We start from the raw sequence: 21,477 nt of genomic DNA, 5'->3' as shown, positions 1-21,477 counted from the left end.
TAATCTAGTGAATTCTATCTGTAAGGGAGGCATTGAAACCGACCAATTTTAACTTTGATACCATAGTAGGTGAGGACAAGGTCTCAATCAGTCATCCATAGGCTTTAGACTATGGAGAGTAACTCTTACTTGGTTAAGGTACCAAGGCTAAGATGGAGTGGGGTAGTTTTGATACTGCCTTCGATATCCACCACTGAATATATCTAATCATTAAAAAGATTTCTCTCATATCAAACTGAAATCTTCTTCCCTTCTCAGCTACATATACTCATTGTCTTCTGAGGTCAAGCAAGGAAAACAATCAATCCCTTATCTACATAAGAGCTGTCCAGATATTTAAAGTGCCCCCTCTATTTTCCCTCCAGACCCAAGTCTTTTTTAGTTCCAGGTCAAACATACCCAGTTCCCTGAAGTAATCCTTCAACTGTCTGAAGATAACTATAATGCTTCCCCACATTTTCTCTTCTACAGGTCTAATTCCTTTAACCAATCAATGTCTTTTCTAAAACATGGTGCCCATACCTGAATATAGTACTCCAAAGGTGGTCAGACTAGGGCCAAGGACAGTAATCCTATCATCTGCATTCTCAATGTTATGTTTTTCTTAGTGAAGACTTAGATTATAAGATCTTTTTCAGCTTGCCCCATCACCCTGCTCACTCAAGTTGAGCTTTGCAGCCCACTAAGAACTTCAGATCTTTTTCATATGACCTGTTGTCTAGCCATAGCTCTCGGATACTTACTTAGGCCCTTGAATTTTTTACCTCATGAGAAGCACTTCACTTTTGACCCTCATCGGTATCATCTGATTAGCTTTAGCCCAAGATGGTTAGGTCTGTGCCATCAAGAATAGAAAATAAAGTTTCAGTCCATTATTCCATCTTGTCAAGATCTATTTGAATTCTGGTCCTCTCAATCAATGTATTAGGTAGCCCTCCTGGCTTGGTGGCATCTGCACATTTGGTGAGAATATCATCTGTGACTTTATCAAAGTCACTGATAAAAATGTTGGGTAGCACAGGGCCAAGAACAGACCCTTGGGGGAGTCCACTAGAGACTTCTTGTACATTGACATAAATCCATTAATCAGTACTCTTCAAGTTGAGTCATTGAACCAGCTGTGAACCCACCTAAATGTATTCAATACACTAGGATAGTATGACACTTTGTTGAATGATTAACTGAAATCTAGATATATAATGTCCTTAGCTACTAGTCTAGTAACCCAGTTACACCAGAAAATGAGACTGTCTGGCATTTTAAAACTGGATTAGTAATTTTCCATTTCACTATTGGTGCATTTAACAAGCCAGCTCATTTTACAGATGAAGGAACTGAGGCAAACAGGGTGAAGTGACTTGCTCAGATTTACTCAGCTTGAGTGTCTGAGGCTGGGTCTGAACACAGGTTCTCCTGACTCCAGACCTGGTGCCCTATCCACTGCAGTGCCACCTAGCTGATAAACTCTGCTTAAATAAGTTTGTTATTTCATGTCATTGGCTGCAATATATATGTGTATATACATATATACACATATGAATACATATATATGTTATATGCTTATATAAATTATGTAATATATATTTCAATATAGAGTACCAGGCCTGGAGTCAGAAGGACCTGAGTTCAGACCCAGCCTCAGGCACTGACAAGTTGGGTGACCCTGGGCAAGTCACTTCACCCTGTTTGCCTCAGTTCCTTCATCTGTAAAATGAGTTGGAGAACAAAATGGCAAACCACTCCAGCATCTTTGCCAACAAAACTTCAAGAAATGACCAAACTCAATAAAGTAGTAAATTTGTGAAAAGTGTTTGCTTTTCTCAAAATTATCAGCATATTCATTTATCAATTTGAATAGAAATATGTCAAAACAAATTTTTTTCATTTATCAGTCTTCAGTTATTAAGCATGTTTTTTCCCTCTCACTCTTCCCTCCCCTCCCCCTGGGGTGGGGGCAAGATGGGGGTGGAGAAGGAAAACAAAAACCTTATAACAAATAGGCAAAACAAATTCTCATATTGACTATACCCTAAAATGTGTGTTTCATTTCACATATTGAATCCATGACCTTTCTGTGAGGATGTGAGCAGCATTCTTCATCATTTGTTCACTGGAATCATGGTTGATCATTAGGTTGATCAGAGTTGTTAAGTCTTCAAAATTGTTACATTTAACAATAATTTTATGGAATAAATGGTTCTAGTTCTGTTCACTCTGCATCAGTTTCTACAAGCATTCCTAGTTTACTTCGAAAACAATCAGTTAATAAACATTTATGAAGTTCCTGTTATATACTGGGCATGCTGCGCTAAATACTGGGGATACAAAAAGAAGAATTCAGACCATCCCTGCCTTCAAGGAGCTTGTAATCTAAAGGGGAGAAAACATACAAATATATACAAAGTGAGCAACATATGTGGGATAAATAGGAAATAATTAAAAGAGGGAAGGTACTGGAATTAAGAGGGGTTGAGGAAGGAAACTCTTCTGTCATTTCTTGTAGCACAATAGTAGTTCATTACATTTATATACCATAATTTGGTCAGCCATTCCTTAGCTGATGAACATCCCCTTAGTTTCTAGTTCTTTACTACTACAAAAAGAGCTGCTATGAATATTTTTGTACATATGGGTTCTTCTCTCTTTGATCTCTTTGGGGTATAGATCTAGTAGGTCAGGCACAGTCTATTAACTTTTGGGATATTTCTAAATGTGTCAACACACATTTATAGATACTATGATTTTTAGAACTAGAAGGGATCTGAGTCCACTTTACAGATAAGGAAACTGAGGGGAGGGGAAATAGCTGGCCCAAGGTCACATGTCTAGCCCAGGTTCACTTCAGATTCAATGCATTGTCAGAGCCAGTAGTATGTAGAGACGGCAGATGCTTTTTTTCCCTCTCTCCTGTTCTCTGTTTCCTGTCTCTGTGTCTCTGTCTCTGTCTAAATATTTTCATATATATATATATATATATATATATATATATATATATATATATATATATATATATATATATATATATATATATATGTATATGAAATACTATGGAAATATACATGGAAATTTTTTTTATTTCTTGCTAACTTCTTCTTAGGCTGTTTATATCTCTAGACAGGAATCCAGAATAACTTTATTCCTCATTTCGTTTTCTTGCATATATTTTTAGAACCTCTCTCTTTGTAAAATGATATTTGGCTCATCAGGAGAGTTCCAAAACAAAGAGCCCCACAGGTTTACTCAATACCAGTTTTTTATGTGTCCCTGTCTCCTTTGGCAGCTTGGTGAAGTCTATACACCCCATCTCAAAATCTTATTTATAATTGCATAAAATAAAATATGTAGGATTGCAAAGGAAACAGATTGTATTGAAATACAGTTCTGAAAGTATTTTTTAAAGACCCAACAGGTTCACAGGCCTCAGGTTAAAAACACCTTATTCTCTGTACCATCCTGAGGACACATTTAGTCATACCTTTATACAAATTACATGATTTTAATACCTTTATACAAGTCACATGATTTTAACAACTTAAGCACAAGAGTATGGCAGTGGTGATGCTGAAATCCCTTCTCTTGGTTGTTTCAAGGCTATGTTAACCAGGAAAACACCAAATCTCATGCATTTTACATTTGTGAACATTTCCATTAAAGAATTTTAGATAATATGACTTTAAGAGGTGCAGAGATATACCAGAAAGATCAGTGGATTGGGAGTCATGAGAGACCAGGGATCAGATCATGACTCAGGCCATTTCTAACTATGAACAATCAATTCACATCTCTGAATCTCAGGGTCTGGTGAAATTGTTTTGGAAACCTGAAGACCCTAGAAGAATGAGTTACTGTTAGTGCATATTTGCATTTTTCAAAACTATTTGTCTCACTCTCTATATCCACCTCTATCTCCTCTTCCCCTCAAGTCTGAAATAATTTCCCCTAAATTTAGTCAGAAGTTTCTGGAAGAGAATACAGTGGATTTCTACCTCCTGAAATAATCACTACAAACATTATAGAAGATTCAGGAGTTCAGCACAACTTCACATTGAGAACATGCTTATTTTTACCAAAAAAAAAATTGGCATTTTCAGGATTTTTTAAAAAATGAGGATCATAAGTATCTAGACCTAGAAGGAGCCTTAATAATTATCTGAGGAAATGAAGGCCCAGAAAGGCGAAATGACTTGTTCAAGGTAGTAATTAGCCAAACTGGGATTTGAAGAAACATGATTATTCTTGAGTAACCCTGAATTTAAGCTCTGAGTTCTCACGAACTGGGTTCCTTCTTTGGCATTTCTCATTAGTCATCCTCATTTCAGCTTGTACCTCCTACCATGGTTTCCCTGGTGTATTTTATCTCTTTCCAGCATTCCCTAGGAACACAACAATTTGATTCTTGTCTAGATCTCTACTGCAAGAGTAAAGGTCCCTCAGTTCCCATGCAGTCACACGGGCTAACAGAACATCAAGTACAAGACAAACTTTACTTATCAATAGACACACATACCTGAACAACTTTCCTTCCCTCCCCTTGAGCCCCACCTCCTGCAGAGACCTGTGCAATCCTCTGGCTTTCTACTAATGCTCTTGGTGGACAGCCCACCACTGGAAAGCAACTGGAGTCAGGGAGTTGACACAACTCATAAAACTGACAGTGAAATTATGATCCAACTTTGCTCCTCCTGATCATCACTCTCTCCCTTCCAGCTTCTTTGCCTTCAGTCTTGCTTACTCCAAGAACTCTTTCTCTAGATCTAAGAAGCTCGATCTCTGTTGCACATCATTCCCTACATGGTTTTCTTAAAGTCCTGTGGAAATGAGTTGTTATTTAAGAATACAAAGAGTTTTTCTTCATAACTCTGTGAGGTAAATAGTGCTGGTATTTTTATCCCCATATATGGATGAGGAAACTGAGGCACAGGAATGTTAAGTAACTATCCCAGAGTCACAGAGCTTCCAAGTCAGGTCTCATGACAGCACACAGAACAGTCACACCTGTACCCTACACAGGGATTTAGAACTGTGATAATTAAATAGTATGGAATACAGTCCAAACAATTTCAAATCTATTTTCAGTGGAATTGGTATGAAATGGATTACAAAGTGGCCCATTTTTAACCAAAGAAGAACATGGACTCTTGTCTGAAATTAGAATAATGCTTGGCCTCAACTACCAATTTAGTAAGAAACATCTTGGTCTGCTTTCAGGATTATGTTTGGTACATTATATCTACATCAGGAGCCTGTTATCATTCATTCTACATGCTCATGCTTTGGAAAAAGAACTGATTGAAACATTCCTCTCCTTTCTCCTATCTCTTTCTACCAAAGAGATAGTTTCTGAATTTTCTTTGTTAAATAAGTATGTGGTCATTTGAATCAGCAAGGCAAAGTTGCTGTTAGGACCTTTCAAGTATATTATGTTCATTCAGAACAAATAGATTCCCCCCTGGGGTGAGTGTGGGTTATGCCAAGTATGGACACAGCACCAGATAATTTGTACAGCTGAGCCTAAGGAATGCTTAACACACGACACAGAGTGGAGCATGCTGTTTGAAGGGAGTTTATACTTTGGATCTTCTGACTCCAAAGCCAGTATTTTTCCACTAATTTGCTGACTTTGTCATATTAATAGATTTCATGAGCACATGTTGGAGCGGCAACGTGGCACATGGTCCTGAGAGATCACTTCAGTTCATCAAACATTTCCTAAGGGCTTAGACTAGATGCTGGGGGAGACACAAAGCCAAAAGCATCCCTGCTAGTGAGGAGCTTCTATTCTAATGGAGGAGATGCAGGATATATATAAATCAATAACCCTCCCAAAGTAATAGCATAAAAATGAACCTTTTTCACAGACTCCACTGGAAGTCATATGCTCCAACCAAATTAAAGGCAGAGAGAAACATCCCATAGACAGCAGAATATTCATGAGACCAGTTCACCATCTTTTCCCCCTCCTATGGATCTTTGTTGGTGTCCTTTCCTTTGATTGTTCTTAAGCCCTCATCACATAGACCACATGCCTCTCCATTGTCTTTTGGAGAGTCTTCAACTTCATTCTTCAGAGAATGTTTCATGACTTTCAGTTCTATAACACCAGAACCTTATGAGTATTAGAAATGAATTAAAAATCATATTCTAACCTAATTTCTAATTATAAACAAATTCCATAATGTTAAAAAGAGGGGCTTTTGTTTCAGGTAGAAGCTTGGGGTCATTAGAAGAATTTTGCATTCTTTTAAAGTCAGCCCAGCCCATTCTCTTCCTCCTGTTCAGTTTTGGAACCAACTCATTGTTTATCTGCAGTACTGATGAATGAATTCCCATGTCCCAAAGTGCTTCGGGAGGGAGAAGACAGCTCTGGAGGTATGAGAGATTCTTAAGAATGAAATTCTGAAGACCAAAAGGGAAATAATTCCAATGAAGAAGAAAATGGGATCTATCTGAAGAGACCAGCCAATTTCTAAAAAAATGTACAGAAGATGGAAGCAGGGCCAGGTAAGAAAATCAGAATGAGTATATCCTATAAAAATAGCTTCAAGACTTCTGTACCTCAGAATAAACTGAGGCTGCTGAGCTGAGGGCAACAAAAATGGTTTTTAAAACTATATTGGGAGAGGAGGATCAAATCAAGGATAGGACTTTTGCTTGAGGTGAATGGACAATTATAAATGATGACAGATAAAGCAGTTCTGCACATTTCATGGCTTGTTTCTGTTTTCTCTGCAAAGGAGGACCTTTAAACTGGAAATGATAGAACAGAAATGGCTGATAGGGTGTTAATAGCCCAGAGAAATAAAGAAATGGTAAGAAACCTAGATTTTAGCAAAGATTTTCATAAAGTATTTCATGCTATTCTTGGGGAGAAGATGAAGAGCTATAGATTAAACAATAGCACAGTTAAATGGAGTCAGAATTGGCCAGATTGCCAGAAACAGCATCGCTGTATGTGACTCACTGTGGATGTGGCAGGAGGTCTCCAGTGATTCCTGCTTGACCCTGTGCTGTAACATTTTTACCAGTGACTTGGACAAAGGCGTCGACCATATGGTTGTCAAATTTCCAGATGACACAAAAATTGGGAGGGTTTGGTAACACCCCAGGTATTGGGATTACCAAAGATTCTGACAGGTGAGAGCTTTGGGCTGGAGTGAGTATGATGAAATCATACTCCAACAGGGATGGATAGACATTTGGGCAAAAAAAACCCCAATGTCTCAAGTAGAAGATGGAGAAAGTATGGCTAAGTCGCAGTTGTGAGTTATGGGTTTTGATGTACTGCAAGCTCAATGAGTCAACAGTATCATATGGCAGCCAAAGAAACTGCCTTGCAGGAATAGCCTATCAGACCTCATCGGGTCTGAAAAAGACATTACCAAGTTGGAAAATGTCTAGAGAAGGACAGCCAGGATGGGAAAGGGCCTTAAGGCAGTGGCATATGAAGATTAATTGAAAGAAATGGGCATGTTTAACTTGGAGGAGAGAAGACTGAGGGGGAACATGAGAACTGTCTTCAAGTATTTGACAGGCTGTACTGGCAAGGAGGGACTAGGCTTTTTCTACTTGACCCCAGAATATACAACCAAGACCTGTGAATGGAAATTGCAGAGAGGGAAATTTAGGTTTGGTGTCTGGAAAAACAAACAGAATACTACCTAACAGTTAAAGCTGTCCAAAAGTGGAATGGCTTGCCTTGACAGGAGGTGAATTTAAAATCATATAAGTGGGAAACAAGGCATGAGAGTCAGTAATTATTGATATTCTCTTGGTTGCATTTTTTGAGTATTGATAAGATCTGAGATTTTTTTTCATGCCTGTAGTCTCTTCCCTTCCTTCATAAATCCTGACATTCAGTCACCTTCAGGATAGACATCTTTTGATATATTCTTTGTCTAACCTGGCTGCTTTTCCCATCTTTGTTTTCTTCAGTGCAATTTTCATTTCTTCTTTAAGCAGATCTGACACTCTGATGCTAATAGTTCAAATGTGGTGTCTCTGCCGTCCTTGATGGTGGAAAGAGTTTGTTTAAAAAAAAACTTTGCAGATTTTAAAAATTTCCATGTTTGCCTTCTTTAAATTTATAAATTTAGTTCGTTGGTCTTTGACCAAGCTTTCCGTAAACTGGCTTTTCTCGCTACTAAATTCTTTCTTTTATGATACTCTCCCACCAATCTTCCCTACAAGATTTTACAAATGAGATTATATTCCAAACTGGCATTCTTTCTGCTATATTTCTCCCTTTTGTAGGTAAATCAAGTGTTTATTGACTAAGGTAGTTTTTAGGCAATTTTGATGTCATTATGACAGTTGAGTTATGTTGGTCTATATGAAATTGTGGTAATAAATGTTAATGCCTTTTATTTTATTCATTTGCCATTTTTCATAATTAGTAACTTGTTGAAACAGGTCATGTTGGAACTGTTTTAATTGAATATAATATCTTTTTCTCATTTTGATCTTTGAGCTACGTATTACTTTTGGTTTTTGCTTTAACAAGTCAGTGGTCTTGACTGTAGAATGATTGTAGAATGACTCCTATATCGATAATGAGTAATTCCCTGTCCATTAAGATATAATCATTTTCATTTTTGTGATGTTATTCAGGGTTTGCCATGCCTAGCATCTTTTAACCCTTCTCAAAGAATGAATTCAAACTGCACAGGTGCTAGGCTTCTGGGAAGTATATAACTCTGACCTTTTTCTCTTTTTATTCCTGAACCATTTTTTTCAACATTTTTGTAGCCCTTGCCTATCCAGACCAATGCATTGAAGCCATTGAGTATTAAAATATGTTGATTTAACTTGGAGGGCCTTAATTCTTTTTTTAAATTGAATTATTTTATTTGTATTCAGTGTTCGACAATCACTTCCATGTATCTTAGATTTTTTTTCCAATCCCTGCCCCTCATTCCCCACACCCTCCCTGAGATGGCATACAATTTTATATAGGTTCTACAACGTACATTCCTATTAAATGCATGTTGCATAGAAGAATTAAAATGAATGGGAGAAACCATAAAACAAAACAAAACAAAACATAATAAAACATAAAATGGTCTGTTTCTATCTGGGATCCAGTTCCATAGTTCTTTCTCTACATGTGGAAGGCATTTTGCCTCAAAAGTCCATGCATTTCAATGAAGTACTAAGTCTACCAGAAAAATTCCTCACACACTGTGGTTGTTGCTGTATACAAAGTTCTCCTGGTTCTGTTCCTTTCACTCAGCACTAGTTCATATAAGTCTTTGCAGGCTTTTCTGAAGTCTTCCTGTTCATTGTTTCTCATAGCACAGTAGTATTCCATTACATTCATATACCACAACTTATTCAGACATTCCCCAATGGATGGGCATCCCCTTGGTTTCCAATTTTTGGCCACCACAAAGAGAGCTGCTATAAATAGTTTTGCACATGTGAGACCCTTTCCCATTTCTACGATCTCTTTGGGATAGAGTCCCAGAAGTGATATTACTGGGTCAAAGGGTATACACATTTTTGTAACCGTTTGGGTATAGTTCCAAATTGTTCTCCAGAATGGTTGGATCAGCTCACAGCTCCACCAACATGAATTAGTGTTCCAACACTCCCTCATCATCTCCAACATTTATGATCTTCCTGTTTTGTCATGTTAGCCAATCTGATAGCCAGTCAGAGTTGTTTTGATTTGCATCTCTAATCAATAGTGACTTAGAGCATTTTTTCATATGAGTATAGATAGCTTTAATTTCATCCTCTGAAAACTGCCTATTCATATATTTTGACCATTTATCAATTGGGAAATGACTTGCATTCTTGTACATTTGACTCAGTTCTCTATATATTTTAGAAATGAGGCCTTTATCACAGATACTAGTTGCAAAAATTCTTTCCCAGTTTTCTGCTTCCCTCCTAATCTTGGCTGCATTGAGTTTGTTTGTGCAAAAACTTTTCAATTTAATGTAATCAAAATGATCCATTTTGCCCTTCATAATGTTCTCTATCTCTTTTTGGGCCATACATTTCTCCATTCTCCATAAATCTGACAAATACATTATTCCTTGCTCCCCTAATTGGTTTATAGTATCAATCTTTATACCTAGATCATATATCCACTTGGACTTTATTCTTGTGTACAATGTCAGGCATTGGTCTATGCCCAGTTTCTGCCACACTGTTATCCAGTTTTCCCAGCAATTTTTGTCAAACAGTGAGTTCTTATCCCAGAAGTTGGGGTCCCTGGGTTTATCAAACAGTAGATTGCTATATTCATTAACTACTATGTCTTGAGTACCTAACATATTCCACTGGTTTACCCTTCTGTTTCTTAGCCAGTACCAAGTGGTTTTGATGATTGCTGCTTTATAATACAATTTGGGATCTGATAGGGCTAGGCCACCTTCCCTATCATTTCTTTTCATTAGTTCCCTTGATATTCTGGACCTTTTGTTCTTCCAGATGAATTTTGATATTATTTTTTCTAACTCTATAAAATAATTATCTGGTAGTTTGATTGGTATGGCACTGACTAAATTAATTTAGGTAGAATTGTCATTTTTATTATATTAGATCGGCCTACTCATGAGCAACTGATGTTTTTCCACTTACTTATATCTGATTTTATTTGTGCAAAAAGTGTTTTGTAATTGTGTTCATATAGTCCTTGAGTTTGTTTTGGCAGGTAGACTCCTAGATATTTTATAGTGTCTACCCTAGCTTTAAATGGGATTTCTCTTTCTATCTCTTGCTGTTGGCCTTTGTTAATAATATAAAGAAATGCAGATGATTTATGTGGGTTTATTTTGTAACCTGCAACTTTGTCAAAATTGTTTATTATTTCAAGTAGGTTTTTCCTTGATTCTCTGGGATTCTCTAAGTATATCATCATATCATCTGCAAAGAGTGTTAACTTAGGTTCTTCTTTGCCTATTCTAATTCCTTCAATTTCTTTTTCTTCTCTTGTTGCTACAGCTACCATTTCTAATACCACATTGAATAACAGTGGTGATAAAGGACATCCTTGTTTTACCCCTGATCTTACTGGAAATGCATCTAGCTTGTCCTTATTGCATATAATGCTTGCTGATGGTTTTTTAAAAAATCTCTACTTTATCCTCTGCAACGTATATTGTTATTTAGATATTCAGATATTTAGTTATTTTGAGGTAGCTGGGTGATGTGGAGCAGTGGATAAAGCACTGGACCTGGAGTCAGGAAGGCCTGAGTTTGAATCCTACCTCAGTGACTCAGTACCTCCATGACCCTGAGCAAGTCACTTTGCCTCTCTGGCTCTAAGTTTCTGTAACTGTAAAAAGTTATTGTTAGGATATAACATATAAGTTATGTTAGGATTAACATTAGAAGCATTTGGGAAAATTTAACATGTTATATAAATGCTAGTAATTTTTTTCAGGGGTCTTTTTGCAAATATTTATCATGAGCATTGTTATCTGAGATGATCCAAATGCCCCATAAAATGATGTTTTCTCTTCTCTGTGTGCCTGATAAAACCAACTCTGCAAATTCCTTTACTTGCCCTCCCTGAAGAGCAACTGTTAGCATCCTTCCATTGAATTGCAGTTTCTTTCTAAGTTTAGGTTTCCTTTATAGTAGAGATATCAAGATTGATCTGATTATGTTTCTCCAGTTATGTGACCATTTGTTGGTCATTATAAAAGGATCTCATATTTTTAGTACCAATAGCTAAGTCAGTGTTGATAGATAGTCTGTAAGTTGCAAGAGTCTTTGCCCCCATCACTACAGAAATGTAAGGAGGCTAGACAGGTCATTTTGTAATTTTCTTTAGAAAATTACATAGATTTCCATGGTGAAAAAAATTTGTTACGCCAAGTGGCCAGCCAGAGTAGTGATCATGAGCTTCAGTGTACTGAGGTTGGTCCTCAGAAAGTAGGCTTCCATTGCTGCTGGAACTTCCGTTGGAGCTTTTCCAGCATGATGGATTCTGTCAGAGCTAACATAGCTTTTATGAAAATCTGGAAGAAATTGACATTATTTTCCCTCTTAAGTGAAGTATGCCCTCTACCCCAGATCCATTTCCCTAGAAGGCAGCTGATTGCTACTCCCTTTAACATTCTTGAAGCAACCCTGAGTTTCTAGTACTAGTTCTGTCTAGAACTTTAGGGTACTAGTTCTACTGCTGTTAGTCTTGAGCCTCCATCAGGTGTGCTTCCTGGTATGAAGTACCCAGTAGAAGTCTATTAACTAAATTAATCTCAAGTGGTATAGTAAAAAGAGTATTTAAAAATAATCCTCCAGAACGCTTACACGCTGAAGATCCCTGGGGGAGAGTGGGCTCAAACTTAAAGTACAGTCATAATGAGGCACATTATGGCTATGAGACTGACTTTTGTTGCTGACTTTTAGCCCTGCTAGGCTTTTTCTCTTTTTGTGCAGTCCTCATCTAAGACCCCCTTAAGTGTAGTTCTCTGTTGGGCTCTCAGAACTGGTACCTCTCAAGAGTTCCTGGCCAGTGCAGGTCCTCAGGGACCTGCAAGTGGGAGCTCATGATTTCTGAAGCTGCTTCCACCTTTGGGTGATTGTCCACCTGTGTCTTGGGGCACTTCATCTTTTGTTAGCAACTGCTAGCCCCTCTGGTGGACCCTGTTATAAACTTGGTTTGCTGGATAGGGCTCTGATGACTTCTAATATTTGCAAATGTACAAGGTTGTAATCTGGTCAATTCCAGCTCTGGAGATGAAGTTGCCCAAGATCAGGGAAGAACAAAGACACAGACAGGTACAGTGTGTATGTGTGTGTGTGTGTGTGTGTGTGTGTGTGTGTTCGTGTGTATGTTTGTCCTTCGTTGCCGAAGACCATGCCATCAGAGAAATAATGATATGACTTGCACTTGACTTTGTTTTGAGTGAGAGAGGGCTGTCCAGGTCACCAGCCTCACTTCTCCTCCAGAGCCATCTGAATCCAGTGACCAGATATTCATCAGGATGACTGGAGATGACCCAGGATGAGGCAGTTGGGGTTAAGTGACTTGCCCAAGGTCACACAGCTAGTGAGTGTCAAGTGTCTGAGGTGAGATGAACTCAGGTCCTCCTGACTCCTGCACTGGTGCTCTATCCACTGCACCACCTAGCTGCCCCTCAGGTACAGTGTAGTCACATGGTAGTTAGGTAATTGATAGGACAGCTCAAAACAGTTCTTACTTAACTTGGTGCTGGGAAAGAAAAGAAACAGAGAAATCATCACATTCCCTTTTGAATGCAAACTCAGTTCTGGCTCAACATCTCTAGTCATTGCTGCTTCTGTCTCCACAGTCATTTAGGCTTTTCATGATTATACTATACCAGCTCCTCATTTAGTCTTGGCTGGAAACTGGTTCCCAAAGTTCCATATGTTGGAGAGGACTCAGGCAAAAAATAGCTGTGCATGCTCCGTGTGATGTGCCAAGAAGGGCAAATCTAAGGGCAGTTTAAAGATCGGGCCCTTATTATCCAGTATTCCCATTACACTAAATAAAGTTTATTTCACTCTCATTATATGTTTTTCTGCTTATCAGAGGAGTGTTCTCTAGGTAGAAAAAATTATATGCATTTTAATGTCCATTAGTGAAAGAAAAGCTGACTTTCAAAAGCTTAAATAAAATTTTGTCTTCCTCTCGCTTTTCTCAGCTGTGATAAACGCCCAGTTCCCAAACATGTATTTTGGGAATGGAACAGATTCCTTTAACGCTATGATTATTTGAATCTGAAATTGTAAGAAGCAGCCTGAAAAAAAGGGGAAGGAAAGATAATAAAATATTTTTCTATTATAATCTAATTTTTTGAAAATCTGTAATCCCTTTTAACCCCAAAGATTAAGTATCATGTCGGAAGAGAAGTTGTAAGTGTCGGAAGAGAAGTTGTAAGGTAGGTTGTGATTGGGAGGTACCAACCACAAGATTGAATTAAAGTTGGAGCTCTACCACTCATTTACCTTGGGTAAAACATTTGATCTCTCTGAGTCTCAGTTTCCTCTTCTGTAAAATAAAAGTACTAAGCTAGGTGAACTTTAAGGTCCCTTTCAGCTTTGGCAATCTGTAATTCTGGTGACTGATCTTGACACCTAAGGCACCCTCTTCTGACTGGGGCTCATTTTCTGCCCCCTGCTCATGCATCACACTAGGTTTAACATTTATATGGTGAGACCAAAGAGGAGCAAAGTGATTCACTGGGCTAGATAAAAGGACTGTGGAGCATGGAAGCAAGCCATCTGTCAGGAGAGTGTGTGAGAAAGAGCCGCCTGTGGGAATTTCCACTCCAAGCGGGCCTCCAAGCTCTGGAAGAGCCCATGAAGAAGTCTACGCATTTGATTTGTGATGGAAATTAAACTGGCTTGTGGACCCAGATATGGATTAGTGGGACAGCTACTGGACTTTTTCCCTTGAAAAGCTTGCAGTGTTGGTTGGTATTATCCTTCAAACATGTTGCTTAGTAAATAATGTCTAAATTTAGCTGTTTTAATTAATAGTTCTTTTTGTAAAGGAGGAAAGAGCGCGCTATTATCTCCCTCCATCCAAGCAGCAGCAGCTCAGGAGCACATGCCAATATGTTATATACAGTTGCCATCTGGTGGCCACTTACCCTGATTGCACCCTTAGTTCTGTAATTGAAACAGCCTCCTACAGCTTGCACTAATAGCCAGTCTTTATTTGGCCCTTTACGATTTGTAAAGTGCTTTACAAACATCTCATTTTGTTTTCACAACAACCCTTGGGAGTTAGGTGGTATTATTATCTCCCATTTTACATATAAGGAAACTGAGACAGACAGGTGAAATGACTTGCCCAGGGTCACACACATCTAGTGTCTGAGGCTGGGTTTGAACTCAGGTGTTCCTGACCCCAGGCTCAGAGCTCTATCCACTGCACCTACCTGCCTTGAACTTGCAAACTTAAGCTTATAAAATGGTGGCTGACATCCCAGGGATCCATCCCCCAGTGAAGTTCAAGATGCTGTCTAATACAAAAGATGAAACTTTGCCCTTTACACCATGGTGTCAGGTGTTCAGTTCACTTCCTGTGGCCCACTTCAGTGCTGGTGTTGGTTTCCTTGAATTTTTGGGATGACAGTGATGTCAGACTGGTAGGCGTGTTGGCTGTGGTGTTTTCCATTAGTTCAATTCAGCTCAAATAGAGTTCCTGACCCAGCAAGGAATGCACGTGTGGTTTCTAAAACATCTGGTCTCTTCTCTCTCTTTTGGAAGTAATACTTGATCACTGAAGGAATCCCACAAACACACAGCCCAAAGCCCAACTGTCCACTCCATTGGCCAATTGTCCATCTGTGCTGTGGAGCTATTACTCTTGCAATGAAATACTTTAGAGACTTTGACACTGACTTTGTTCTTGGGGAAAACACTTGGCTTTGCTGGCACTATTGAATTTTCCAACTCAACCTTCATGTTTTAAAGACTTTTCCTCCCGAAAGAGGTTGCTGGAGCATTTGAATTCTTAAGCATCCTCTTTCCCTTGTGTAAATAGACTGTATGCTAGTATCAAATCTGAATTGGTATCCAGGATTCTGATCACAGGACACCAGGTTAATCTAATGGAATAGGAATGATTCAGACAATCAGTTGATTGTAAGAACCTGACCTGACTTTAAAAAAAAAAACACTGACTTGACTACCATTGGTTTAAAATGAGTTGCCTGGATTGGCCAGGTGTTTTGGCACCAGTAACTATGGCTGCAGTGTGGCAATACTAATGGCATTCTCACCCGCAGCTTTAGGAGGTTTGAATGTGTGGAAACATACCTGAAACTTGTAGAGAACCAGTTCAAAGGAGAGGCTTGGAAAAGACAGCAGGCAGCTTTATAGACTATAAGACCTTGAAGGCAGGAGACCTTGTCTTAGCTTCCCATTGAATTTGTACCAGCTGGCCTTCATTGACTTTGGTCTTGCCACTGGACTTGGATGACTCTGGGAGAGAGTGAGGCTGATGACTTACTGCACAATTCTGCTTCACTGAAATCCACTTGACGCCAGAGGCAAGACATTACCTGGGATGTCACTGGTCCTCTTTGAAAAGGAAGGACTGGGAAAGACATATGTCCCAGCAGAGTGCTCTGCACACAGTAGGAGCCCCAGGAAAGAAACAGATTTTAGGATTTCATGGAGGAAGAGATTGTAGAGATGAGGAGACTAAGACCTGGAGAGGGAAATGACTTTGTGTCATCCAATCAAGACCTTCCCAGGTCTTCTAGCCCCAAATACATTGAGTGCTCTTTCCATTTCACTATATTTGTTGCCAGGGAAAAGAAGAAACTCCATGATGTCAGTATCATCCCTATCTCATAGAGAAGCCATTATCCCCAGAGACCTGGTAGAAAGTCACACTGAACGCGGTTAGGGTCAGAAGCCACCAGGTGGCAGGCATGCCCCACACTCCTAGGTCACTGTTCTCCATCCCTGCAATTTCAGAACAAACATCAAAAAGTGCCTACTATGTGCAAAGCACTGTGCTATGTGTTGGGTATACACAGGCAAAAAGCAAATATAATTCCTCTCCTCAAGGAGGTTCCATTTTACTGGAGCATGGGGCAGGGTTAAGTGTCTGTGCCTTTGCTACTTATGAGGTGTTTGTTGGGTTTTGGAAGTTTTTTTGGTGGGGTGATGGCCAGGATGGAATCTGAGGAGCCCAGTATTAGGGAGTCAGTCCTCTAACCCCAGTTCTTCCTGTTGAATTGGAAGGTAAAGTTTTTCTGCTGTTGGGTCATGAGTGACAACTTCCACTCCTTGCTCTCCAGAGTCTAAAGCAGTAGGTATGACTGTCAAGCAGGCTAGGCCCAGTCATGGACAATAGATGGTGGCCTAAGGCAAAATTTCCTGATTCAGTGTAAATGTTTTGGCTTGAATTATCTGAATAATGGCAGCTGGCAGCAAAGTGGATAGAGTGCTTGGCCTGGAGTCTGGAAGACCTGAGTTCAAATCTGTCCTCAGGCACTTATTAGCTCTGTGATCCTGGGCAAGTCACTTACTGTTTGCCTCAGTTTCCTCATATGTAAAATGAGCTGGAGAAGGAAATGGCAAAAAATATCTTGCCACGAAAATTCCAAATGGGATCACGAAGAATCTGACATGACTGAAAATGACTGAAGGACAGCGACATTTTGAATGAGCATACGTTCAACTCTGATATCCCAAGATAAATGCCATTTCATGGGATGGTCTAGTTTTAGGCCTATTTGCAGGCAGGGAACAAATTAAATGACTTTTCTGGCTCTGACTCCCTAGTCTTTCATATTTTTTAAAAGAATGATTGCTGTTCCTGAACAAAGTATTGGTTGTTGAGTGAATTTTGAGGTTTAAAATGGGAAAAGGTCCTGCCAACAGGAGTGGAGACAAGCCAACAGGAAAAATCACCAAGCATTCATAAAGATCTGCTCTGTGTCAGACACTCTGCTAGGCAGTAGGGATACAATTATAAAAGTGAGAAAAACCTTGCTTCAAGGAACTTTCTTTGAAGGGGGGTGGAATACAACGTAGTTACAGATTAGTGCATACAAGCTTGCTTTTCAATCTGGACCTGTGATTTTATCAGCATAGGGAATTCTTGGTGTGGAAACTCCCCTTAATCATTGGAGATTTGAAACTGTTCTATAAGTTAGGTTTATAGATCTTTGGAGCTGGAAGGAACCTTTGAGGTTATTGGTCCAACCTTCTTTACAGATGAGGAAATTGAGACTGAGAGGTACATTATGCAGATAGTAAGTGACCAAGACAGGATCTAAGCCTAGGTTCTTTGACTTCAGATTCCATGTTTTTTTCCACTATCAACTCTAGTGCTCTGAATTACTTTTGGAGACATGTAGTCTTAGAGAATTACCTGAAACACAGATCATGGGATCAGAGTTAGCGCTAGAAAGGACCTTGAAGAGTCAGCAAGTTAAATTCTCTTCTTTTACAAAGGAGGAAAGTTTTTGTTTCTCTTAAGGCTATAGAGGTAAACACAGAGTAAACTGACTTTCCTGGTCACACAACCTATATATGTTGACTTCAACTCAGATTTTTCTGAGTCCATTCCATATCTCTAAAGGTAAGATCCCTTCCTAATGCAGCCCCCTCTTAGCTTTCCAGTCTTCTTACACCTTAGTCCCCAACATGTCCTCTTCGATCCAGTGACACTGGCTATAACTTGAACAAGTCCCTCCATCTCTGGGTTCTGGGCATTCTCTCTGGCTGTCTCCCATGCCTGGAATGCCCTCCCTCCTCTACTGTGACTACTGACCTCCCTGACTACCTTTAAATCCCAACTAAAATCCCACCTTCTACAGGAAGCCTTCCCCAATCCCTCTTAATTCCAGTGCCTTCCCTCTGTTAATTACTTCCTATTTATCCTGTCTATAGCTTGCTTTGTATGTATTTGTTTGCATGTTGTCTCCCCCATTAGATTGTAAGCTCCTTGAGAGTGGGAACTATCTTTTGCCTCTTTTTGTATCCCCAGTGATGATTAGCACAATGCCTGGCATATAGAAGGTGTATAGTAAATGATTGATTAAACGATTAAATCCTGCAAGGCTTCTTGAAGGGAAGGTGGCACTTAAGCTAAGCTTTGAAGAGGCAGAGTTTCCAAGAAGAGGAGATGAGACACTAGAACATTCCTGGCATAGAGTACCGCTTGTTGATTGTACATCAAAGGCAAGGAAGCCAGAGATGGACTGTTGTGTATTGAGGAACAACAAATTGTCCAGTTTGGGTGGAGCCAGTGTGCATAAGAGTGATCAGCCTGGAAAGATAGGCTGGACCTCAGCCAGATTGTTGAGGGCTTGAAAAGAAAAGGTGGTGATATGGAAATCTTAGCCAATTTAGACCTTTGAAGAGATCACTAGGGGATTGTTTGAAAAGAAAACATTGCTTGGCTCTGCATTCTTTTAGACAGAACCCTAGAGGCTTGACCAAGCTGAAACCTGGTGTATTGTTTGGAAAGGAAATATCAACCCAAATGGTGCTTTTAACCCAAACACAGGCAGGCCACGAGCATGCAATCTCCAAATAGCACCCCTGGCTTTGTACCTCTAGGACACACTAGCTATATTTGGCTCAGAAATTGTCACAGGAGACACAGAGCAGGGGGCTGTAAGAGTCATGCCCTAAGTTCTCCTCTTCCCTCTCCTAAGTCATTTAAAACAGAATTAAGTTAAATGCATTAAGGGAGATGAATTATTGGAGATTCAGGCCTAAGCCACTGACACAGGAGCATACCAGGAAGGTCTATATTCAGCTGTATGGTACCACTGGGAGGGAATGTGCTCCAGTATAGCTTGGGGACTTCTGGTTACCTGGGAGTTACCCTCTTTACTTCATGTGATTTCCCACCATTTAGAGAATTAGAATACAAAATTCTTACAAGTTTAATTTTCTCTGTGTTTGATACAAGGCACTTGGGGATCTTGTAAGATTTTAATATCACCACTTGGAACCCCAGTTATTAACTGTGAAAAGAAGTTCTGGATGCTGAGCTTCACAGTCCTACACAATCACTGATTTCAAGGAGCATTTCATCTACTAAGGGAGACCATAAAATATTTTATAAGTTCTGAGACAGAAATGGCCATAGTTCCCAGAGTGATGATGTATGCAGAGCTATAAGGAACATTAGAGGTAATCTAGGACTCCCCCTGCTCCCTTTTTATTGCTGCTTAGAAGCCAAAGGACTTGCCCAAGGTCACAAAGCTAGCAAGTGTCAGAACAAGGCCCTCTGATGTCAAATCACTGTTTTTTCTTTGTGACTACATTTTAGTCGTTACAGACTGGGGAAGGGAATCAGGGAAAGCTTCATGTAGGAGATGGTGTTTGAGTTGGACTTGAAAGAAAATGTAGGTATTCAGCAGGAAGGTTTTCCAACCAAGGGCAAAGGCATGAAGAAAGGAGATCATGTGAGCTTATAGGGCATAGAGTAGTCACAGAATTGCTAGTAGAGACCGAAAAAGACCATCTATGCCTTCCCCCCCCCCCCATTTTATAAACAAAGACATAGGGCCACTAAAGTGAATGACTTGTCCCAAGTAGTTGACAGTAGAGCCAGGATTGAGCCCACTTCCTCTGACCTGACCAACTCCAGGAGTGTCCTCACTGAGAGGTGCTTTTCATTTTAGGGGCCATCAACTGTACATGCTGTGTCTCATGGTTCAGTTTGATGGGATCATAATAGGGATCAGTATGAGACAGAGCTCCAGAAGTAGAGGGACTTGAAGTCAGGCTAAGGAATCACCATTTGACTCCATCATTATGGAAGGACTTTGAGCAAAGCAGTCACATGACCACATGTATTCCTAAAGATTTGGGAGGAACCTTAGAGCAACAGTAGAATGTCAGAGCTAGAAGGCTCCTTAGAAGATAGAATAGGATACAAGAACCTGAAGGGACCTTACATCATATGTCCATATTGGACAAGATCTTAGAAGCTAGACTAAAGTGTCCCTTAGAACTAGAACACAGATCAGCAGAACGGTGACTCCTTGGGACATCACATGCACAGGACGTCAGAATTGGAAGGATCTGATCTTAGAGGCAAAAAGAACTGGAGTGTCAGACTGAAAAGAAGGCCCTTGGAACTTGCAACTTGGGCTTGTATGTGAGAAGAGAGACCTAATATTAACATAGCTGTGTCATCCCCCTATGTTGGAGGGACTGAGAGAAGACAGACACATTAACAAAATGTTAGTGACCTACAGTTCTGGAAAGGAATTTGAAAGTTTCTAAACTGTTCAGTGTGTCAGAGAAGGTCAGAGGGAACTTAAAATTTGCAACTTGGGCTTGTAGTCAGTTTACATGGGAAGGAACCTGAGGTGGAGTGGAGGGGAGAGTGACTTTTATAGGGGTACTGGATCCATCTTGGGGCAATAGTCTGTAGAGTAGCTGCTTCCCCTGTCCTCTACCAGGGAAAAGATTTCTGGCCCCAGGTGTACCCCCAGGGCCTCTTGCACCTGGATTTTTCTGTTTCTTCTGAAATTTCTCCTCAGCACAGTAGCATGGGGAGGTTAGCTTCTCATTTTTTTTTTTATTTCCAGTAGTTTTCCCCACCACGATGTTGAACTTTAGGGGTCCTCCACTGGACTCGGCTCATCCACAGAGTGAAGACAGAAGTGACCCTGTTCATTGGTCAATAAACTGCTCCCACCCAACTCTGCCTGCTCTACCCAATTATTATCACCCCTGCCTCCCAGGAAGGTAGGCCTCAGGTACTGGGTGTGGAGCCTTACGAATCACATGGGCAAATGGTTTTGAGCCACATCTTCCTCTGTTTGGCCATCCTCATCCTCCTCTCCCTTTTCCTTTTTTCCTCTTTCCCTAACAGTTGGTAAAAATTGAAATAGTTAAATTTGGAGGTTCTTTGGAAAGATAAGCACATTAATATTCTGCTGGTAGAACTACAATTTTGTCCTGAAAAGAATTTGTAATTATGCAATAAAAGTTATTATAATCTTTGGAGATCATAAATTTAGGGCTAAGGGACCTTAGGATTTAGAACACAGTGCCACATTT

General features: G+C 39.7%; 1 long non-coding RNA gene across 1 annotated transcript in view; it reads left to right on the top strand.

Moving 5' to 3' along the window:
- LOC140516025 (uncharacterized) overlaps positions 1-21,477 on the top strand; it is a 76,935-nt gene that overhangs the window by 4,285 nt on the left and 51,173 nt on the right. Inside the window, exon 2 of the long non-coding RNA XR_011971246.1 lies at positions 6,310-6,501. This is a non-coding gene — a long non-coding RNA (uncharacterized lncRNA). The remainder of the gene's footprint in view (positions 1-6,309; positions 6,502-21,477) is intronic.

This window comes from Notamacropus eugenii, chromosome X, assembly GCF_028372415.1.
Source record: "Notamacropus eugenii isolate mMacEug1 chromosome X, mMacEug1.pri_v2, whole genome shotgun sequence".
NCBI classification, from domain to species: Eukaryota; Metazoa; Chordata; class Mammalia; order Diprotodontia; family Macropodidae; genus Notamacropus; species Notamacropus eugenii.
Note: the sequence above shows the minus strand (reverse complement) of the source record. Positions and strands in the feature narration are given on the sequence as shown.